Below are 8,727 nucleotides of genomic sequence, written 5' to 3'. Positions count from 1 at the left end.
ATCTTGCTTTGATTGACGGTAGCATTTTAAGATGATCTCTCACTAATTATCAAGAAGTGTTCTCCCTGAGTATGCACCGTTGCAAAAGTTCTTCGTGCTAAGACACCACATGATGATCGAGTGTGATAGGCTCTACGTTTAAATACAACGGGTGCAAAATAGTTGCACACGCGGAGTACTCAGGTTAAACTTGACGAGCCTAGCATATACAGATATGGCCTCGGAACACGGAGTCCGAAAGGTCGAACATGAATCATATAGTAGATATGATCAACATAGTGATGTTCACCATTGAAAACTACTCCATCTCACGTGATGATCGGACATGGTTTAGTTGATTTGGATCACGTGATCACTTAGATTACTAAGGAGATGTGTGTCTAAGTGGGAGTTATTAAGTAATATGATTAATTGAACTTTAATTTATCATGAACTTAGTCCTGGTAGTATTTTGCAAATTATGTTGTAGATAAATAGCTTGCGTTGTTGCTTCCCTATGTTTTATATGTGTTCCTAGAGAAAACTAAGTTGAAAGATGTTAGTAGCAATGATGCGGACTTGGTCCGTGATCTGAGGTTTACCCTCATTGCTGCAGAGAAGAATTATGCCCTTTATGCACCGCTAGGTGACAGACCTATTGCAGGAGTAGATGCAGACATTATGAGCGTTTGGCTAGCTCAATATGATGACTACTTGATAGTTTTGTGCACCATGCTTTATGGCTTTGAACCGGGACTACAAAAACATTTTTGAAACATCATGAAACATATAAGATGTTTCAAGAGATGAAATTGGTATTTCAGACTCATGCCCGTGTCAAGAGGTATGAGACCTTTGACAAATACTTCGCCTAAAAGATGGAGGAGAATTACTCAACTAGTGAGCAAGTACTTAGATTGTCTGAGTACTACAATCGCTTGAATCAAGTGGGAGTTAACCTTCTAGATAAGATAGTGATTGGCAGAGTTCTCTAGTCACCATCACCAAGTTACTCGAACTTCGTGATGAACTATAATGCAAGGGATGACAAAAACGATTCCCGAGCTCTTCGTGATGCTGAAATCGACAAAGGTAGAAATCAAGAAAGAGCCTCAAGTGTTGATGATTGACAAGACCACTAGTTTCAAGAAAAAGGGCAAAGGGAAAGAAAGGTAACTTCAAGTAGAATGACAAGCAAGTTGTCACTCCCGCGAAGAAGCCCAAAGCTGGACCAAAGCCTGAAACTGAGTGCTTACACTGCAAAGGAAATGGTCACTGGAATCGGAATGCCCTGAATATTTGGTGGATAAGAAGGATGGCAAAGTGAACAAGGGTATATTTGATATACAGGTTATTAATGTGTATCTTACTAGTGTTTATAGTAGCCCCTGAGTATTTGATACTTGTTCGGTTGCTAAAAATTAGTAACTCGAAACAGGAGTTACAGAATAAACAGAGACTAGTTGATGGTGAAGTGACGATGAGTGTTAGAAATAGTTCCAAGATTGATATGATTACCATCGCACACTCCCTATACTTTCGGGATTAGTGTTAAACCTAAATAAATGTTATTTGGCGTTTGCGTTGAGCATAAATATGATTTGGTCATGTTTATTGCAATACGGTTATTCATTTAAAGTCAGAGAATAATTGTTGTTCTGTTTACATGAATAAAACCTTCGATGGTCATACACCCAATGAAAATAGTTTATTGGATCTCGATCATAGTGATACACATATTCATAATATTGATGCCAAAAAGATGCAAAGTTTATAATGATAGTGCAACTTATTGGTGGCACTGTCGTTTGGGTCATATCGGTGTAAAGCGCATGAAGAAACTCCATAAAGATGTATTTTTGGAATCACTTGGTTATGAATCATTTGATGCTTGCGAACCATGCCTTTTGGGCAAGATGACTAAAACTCCGTTCTCTGGAACAATGGAACGAGCTAGTGACTTATTGGAAATAAAACATATCGATGTATGCGATCCAATGAGTGTTGATGCTCGTGGCGAGTATCGTTATTTTCTGACCTTCACAGATGATTTGAGCAGATATGGGTATATCTACTTAATGAAACACAAGTCTGAAACATTTGAAATGTTCAAAGAAATTCAGAGTGAAGAGAAGAATCATCGTAACAAGAAAATAAAGTTTCTACGATCTGATCATGGAGAAGAATATTTGAGTTACGAGTTTGGCCTTCATATAAAACAATGTGGAATAGTTTCACAGCTCACGCCACATGGGACACCACAGCGTTATGGTGTGTCCGAACATCGTAACCGCACTTTATTGGATATTGTACGATCTATGATGTATCTTACCGATTTACCACTATCGTTTTGGGGTTATGCATTAGAGACAGTTGCATTCACTTTAAATAGGGTACCATCAAAATCCATTGAGACTACGCCTTATGAACTGTGGTTTGGCAAGAAACCAAAGTTGTCGTTTTTAAAGTTTGGGGCTGCGATGCTTATGTGAAAAAGTTTCAACCTGATAAGCTCGAACCCAAATCGGAGAAGTGTGTCTTCATAGAATACCCAAAGGTAACTATTGGGTACACCTTCTATCACATATCCGTAGGCAAGTTATTCATTGCTAAAATGGATCCTTTCTAGAGAAGGTGTTTCTCTTAAAAGAAGTGAGTGGGAGGAAAGTATAACTTGATGAGGTAATTGTACCTTCTCCCTTATTGGAAAGTAGTTCATCACAGAAATCAGTTCTAGTGATTCCTACACCAATTAGTGAGGAAGTTAATGATGATGATCATGAAACTTCAGATAAAGTTGCTACCAAACCTTGTAGGTCTGCCAGAGTAAGATCCACACTAGAGTGGTACAATAATCCAGTTCTGGAAGTCATGTTACTAGACCATGATGAACCTACGAACTATGAGGAAGCGATGATGAGCCCAGATTCTGTGAAATGGCTTGAGGCCATAAAATCTGACATAGGATCCATGTATGAGAACAAAGTATGGACTTTGGTTGACTTGCTCAATGACCAGCAAGCCAAGTTAAATAAATGTATCTTCAAGAGGAAGACGAACACAAATAGTAGTGTTACTATCTACTACGCTCGACTTGTTGCGAAAGGTTTTCGACAAGTTCAAGGTGTTGAATACAATGAGATTTTCTCACTTGTATCGATGCTTAAGTCTGTCCGAATCATGTTAACAATTGCCACATTTTATGAAATCTGGCAAATGGATGACAAAACTGCATTCCTTAAATGGATGTTTCTTAAAGAAGTGTTTTATATGATACAACCAGAAGGTTTTGTAAATCCTAAAGGTGCTAACAAAATGTGCAAGCTCCAGCGATCCATCAATGGACTGGTGCAAGCATCTCGGAGTTGGAATATACGCTTTGATGAGTTGATCAAAACATATGGTTTTATACAGACTTTTGGAGAAGCATGTATTTGCAAGAAAGTGAGTGGGAGCTCTGTAGAATTTCTAATACTATATGTAAATGACATATTGTTAATTGGAAATGATATAGAAATTCTAGATAGCATAAAAGGATACTTGAATAAGAGTTTTTCAAAGCAAGACCTCGGTGAAGCTGCTTACACATTGAGCATCAAGATCTATATAGATAGATGAAGACGCTTGATAAGATTTTTCAATGAGTACATACCTTGATAAGATTTTGAAGTAGTTCAAAATGGAACAGTCAAAGAAGGAGTTCTTGCTTGTATTACAAGGTGTGAAGTTGAGTAAGACTCAAAACCCGACCATGGCAGAAAATAGAAAGAGAATGAAAAGGCATTCCCTATGCCTCAGTCTTAGGTTCTATAAAGTATGATATGCTGTGTACCAGACCTATTGTATACCTTGCTCTGAGTTTGGCAAAGGAATACAATTTTGATCTAATAGTAGATCACTGGACAGCGGTCAAGAAAAATCCTTAGTGAGGACTAAGGAAATATTTCTCGATTATGGAGGTGATAAAAAAGCCCGTTGTAAAGAGTTACAATAGTGCAAGCTTTTACATCGATCCAGATGACTATAAGTCTCAATCTAGACACATATTGAAAGAGGGAGCAATTAGCTATAGTAGCTTTGTGCAGAGCATTGCAGACATAGAATACTTGCAAAATGCATACGACTCTGAATGTGACAGACCCGTTGACTAAACTTCTCTCACAAGCAAAACATAATCATACCTTAGTACTCTTTAGGTGTTAATCACATAGCGATGTGAACTAGATTGTTGACTCTAGTAAACCCTTTGGGTGTTGATCACATGACGATGTGAACTATGGGTGTTAATCACATACCGATGTGAATATTGGTGTTAAATCACATGGTGATGTGAACTAGATTATTGACTCTAGTGCAAATGGGAGACTGAAGGAAATATGCCCTAAAGGCAATAATAAAGTTATTATTATTTCCTTATTTCATGATAAATGCTTATTATTCATGCTAGAATTGTATTAACCGGAAACATAATACATGTGTGAATACATAGACAAACATAGTGTCACTAGTATGCCTCTACTTGACTAGCTCGTTAATCAAAGATGGTTAAGTTTCCTAACCATAGACATGAGTTGTCATTTGATTAACGGGATCACATATTAGGAGAATGATGTGATTGACTTGACCCATTTCGTTAGCTTAGCACTTGATCGTTTAGTATGTTGCTATTGCTTTCTTCATGACTTATACATGTTTCTATGACTGAGATTATGCAACTCCCGTTTACCGGAGGAACACTTTGTGTGCTACCAAACGTCACAACGTAACTGGGTGATTATAAAGGTGCTCTACAGGTGTCTCCAAAGGTACTTGTTGGGTTGGCGTATTTCGAGATTAGGATTTGTCACTCCGATTGTCGGAGAGGTATCTGTGGGCCCACTCGGTAATGCACATCACTATAAGCCTTGCAAGCATTGCAACTAATTAGTTAGTTGCGAGATGATGTATTACGGAACGAGTAAAGAGACTTGCCAGTAACGAGATTGAACTAGGTATTGAGATACCGACTTCCGAATCTCGAGCAAGTAACATACCGATGACAAAGGGAACAACGTATGTTGTTATGCGGTTTGACCGATAAAGATCTTCGTAGAATATGTAGGAGCCAATATGAGCATCCAGGTTCCGCTACTGGTTATTGACCGGAAACGTGTCTCGGTCTTGTCTACATAGTTCTCGAACCCGTAGGGTCCGCACGCTTAAGGTTTCGATGATAGTTATATTATGAGTTTATGTGTTTTGATGTACCGAAGGAGTTCGGAGTGCCGAATGAGATCGGGGACATGACGTGGAGTCTCGAAATGGTCGAGACGTAAAGATCGATATATTGGACGACTATATTCGGACTTCGGAAAGGTTCTGAGTGATTCGGGTATTTATCAAAGTACCGGAGAGTTACGGGAATTTGCCGGGGAGAAGTTTTAGGCCTTATTGGGCCATACGGGAAATAGAGAGGGGCTGCCTAGGGCAGGCCATGCGCCGCCCCCCCCCAAGGCCTAGTCCGAATTGGACTAGGGGGAGGGGTTGTGCCCCCTCCTTCCTTCCCTTCTTTCTTCCCTTTCCTTGACTCCTACTCCTACTACATGGAAAGGGGGGGGGGAATCCTACTCCCGATGAGAGTAGGACTCCCCAGGGCGCGCCATAGTTGAGGGCCAGCCCTCCCCCTCCTCTCCTCCTTTATATACGGAGGAGGGGGCACCCCATAGACACAACAATTGATCCCTTGGATCTTTTAGCCGTGTGCGGTGGCCCCCTCCACCATAGTCCTCCTCGATAATATTGTAGCGGTGCTTAGGCGAAGCCCTGCGACGGTAGAACATCAAGATCGTCACCACGGCGTCATGCTGACGGAACTCTCCCTCGACACTTTGCTGGATCGGAGTTCGAGGGACGTCATCGAGCTGAACTTGTGCTAGAACTCGGAGGTGCCATAGTTTTGGTGCTTGATTGGTCAGGCCCTGAAGACGTACGACTACATCAACCGCGTTGTTCTAGCGCTTCCGCTTTCGGTATACAAGGGTACGTAGACAACACTCTCCCCTCTCGTTGCTATGCATCACCATGATCTTGCGTGTGTGTAGGAATTTTTTTGAAATTACTACGTTCCCCAACATGTATCGCCCACAACTCACTTGTGTTCTACTCGTGCAATTAACATCTACGCATAAACTTGGCTCGGATGCCATTGTTGGGAACGTAGTAATTTAAAAAAAATTCCTACACACACGCAAGATCATGGTGGTGCATAGCAATGAGCGGGGAGAGTGAGTCCACATACCCTCGTAGACCGAAAGCGGAAGCATTAGCACAACACGATTGATGTAGTCGCACGTCTTCACGATCCGACCTATCCAAGTACCGAACATATGGCACCTCCGAGTTCAGCACACGTTCAGCTCGATGACGTCCCGCAAACTCCGATCCAGCAGAGTTTCACGGGAAAGTTTCGTCAGCACGACGGCATGGTAATGGTGATGATGTTGCTACCAACGCAGGGCTTCACCTAAGCACCGCTACGATATGACAGAGGTGGAACATGGTGGAGGGGGGCACCGCATACGGCTGGAATAGATCAATAGATCAGCTTGTGTGTTCATGGGGTGCCCCCCTCCTCCGTATATAAAGGAGTAGAGGAATGGAAGGGCCGGCCCTCTCTTGGGCGCGCCATTGGGGAGTCCTACTCCCACCGGGAGTAGGATTCCCCCCTCCCCCTTCCAAGTTGGAGTAGGAGAGGTAGGAAAGAGGAGGGAGAGAAGAAGGAAAGGGGGGCCAGCCCCCTCACCCAATTCGGATTGGGCTCGGGGGGGGGGGGGGGCGCCCCCTCCTAGGCTTCCTCCTCCTCTATTCCAGTAAGGCAAGTACACTCCCCGGCGAATTCCCGTAACTCTCCGGTACTTCGATAAATACCCGAATCACTCGGAACCTTTCCGATGTCCGAATATAGTCGTCCAATATATCGATCTTTACATCTCGACCATTTCGAGACTCCTCGTCATGTCCCCGATCTCATCAGGGACTCCGAACTACCTTCGGTACATCAAAACACATAACTCATAATATAAATCATCATAGAATGTTAAGCGTGCGGACCCTACGGGTTCGAGAACTATGTAGACATGACCGAGACTCATCTCCGGTAACCAATAGCGGAACCTGGATGTTCATATTGGCTCCTACATATTCTACGAAGATCTTTATCGGTCAAACCGCATAACAACATACGTTGTTCCCTTTGTCGTCGGTATGTTACTTGCCAGAGATTCGATCGTCAGTATCTCAATACCTAGTTCAACCTCATTACCGGCAAGTCTCTTTACTCGTTCTGTAATGCATCACCCCGCAACTAACTCATTAGTCACATTTCTTGCAAGGCTTATAGTGATGTGCATTACCGAGAGGGCCCAGAGATACCTCTCCGACAATCGAAGTGAAAAATCCTAATCTCGATATACGCCAACTCAACAAGTACCTTTGGAACACCTGTAGAGAACCTTTGTAATCATCCAGTTATGTTGTGACGTTTGGTAGCACACAAAGTGTTCCTCCGGTAAACGGGAGTTGCATAATCTCATAGTAATAGGAACATATATAAGTCAATAAGCAAGCAATAGCAACATACTAAATGATCAAGTGCTAAGCTAACGGAATGGGTCAAGTCAATCACATCATTCTACTAATGATGTGATCTCATTAATCAAATGACTACTCATGTCTATGGTTAGGAAACTAACCATCTTTGATTTAACAAGCTAGTCAAGTAGAGGCATACTAATGACACTATGTTTGTCTATGTATTCACACATGTATTATGTTTCCGGTTAATACAATTCTAGCATGAATAATAAACATTTATCATGATATAAGGAAATAAATAATAACTTTATTATTGCCTCTAGAGCATATTTCCTTCAATAGCTAGTTTTTTTAGTTCTTGCAATTTTTTTGTCATGAGTTTAGGACCTCGGATGTCGAGGCTCACAATCTCGCTAAGCACTCACTATCTTTAAGGTATGGTCACCATGTGTGGTTAGGCCAGTCCGGAGACCTTTTATTCATCCATGTAAACGTTGTGACGGTCTCATAAAGCTAGTGAGTTTGCCTCAGAAAAAGGTTGACAAACACGGGTGTCAACTAGGTGGTGTCTGTTGAGAAGTAAGGTATGGATGGTTATCAAAAGACACCGAAAGCTAACCGAGATTCCTTATGCACATGTTAACAAAGTTTTATTATTCCTATAAAATGAAAGGGGGACTCTGACAACAATTAAGCCTTGACATTTTTTTGTTCATTTTTTTTGAAATAGCTCACCATTCATGTCGAATAGTTAAGTCTTAACATATTGTGTGTCTTTAATATGTATTCTTTGCCTACCTTATGTGAAATCCTATCTCCACCCCCTTCCTGAAAGGTAACCATGACGTCAGCCTGATGAGAACTACATAAAATAAATATGTTATGAACTCATCACTGTAAAAGTACCCAAATAAACCTGGTTGAAGGCACACCCTAATTGATATTTAAAAAGTAACGTAAAGTCAAATATTTCCGAAACTTTTCTGTAATGAATATGCTTTAGTGTTATATTCACATGTAAAGTTTCACTCTGGTCTTCTGTGCGAATAATAACAAAATCAAATCTTCATAATGGTTACTACTCAAGGTTTCTGAAGTTGCGAACTTTTTTTATTGCCCAAAAAGAACACTGAAGTTATTTCTTCGCGAAATTTCATATACAACACCAAAGCCTTG

The sequence above is a fragment of the Triticum dicoccoides genome, chromosome 1B (genome assembly GCF_002162155.2).
Source record: "Triticum dicoccoides isolate Atlit2015 ecotype Zavitan chromosome 1B, WEW_v2.0, whole genome shotgun sequence".
Classification (NCBI taxonomy): Eukaryota; Viridiplantae; Streptophyta; class Magnoliopsida; order Poales; family Poaceae; genus Triticum; species Triticum dicoccoides.
Note: the sequence above shows the minus strand (reverse complement) of the source record.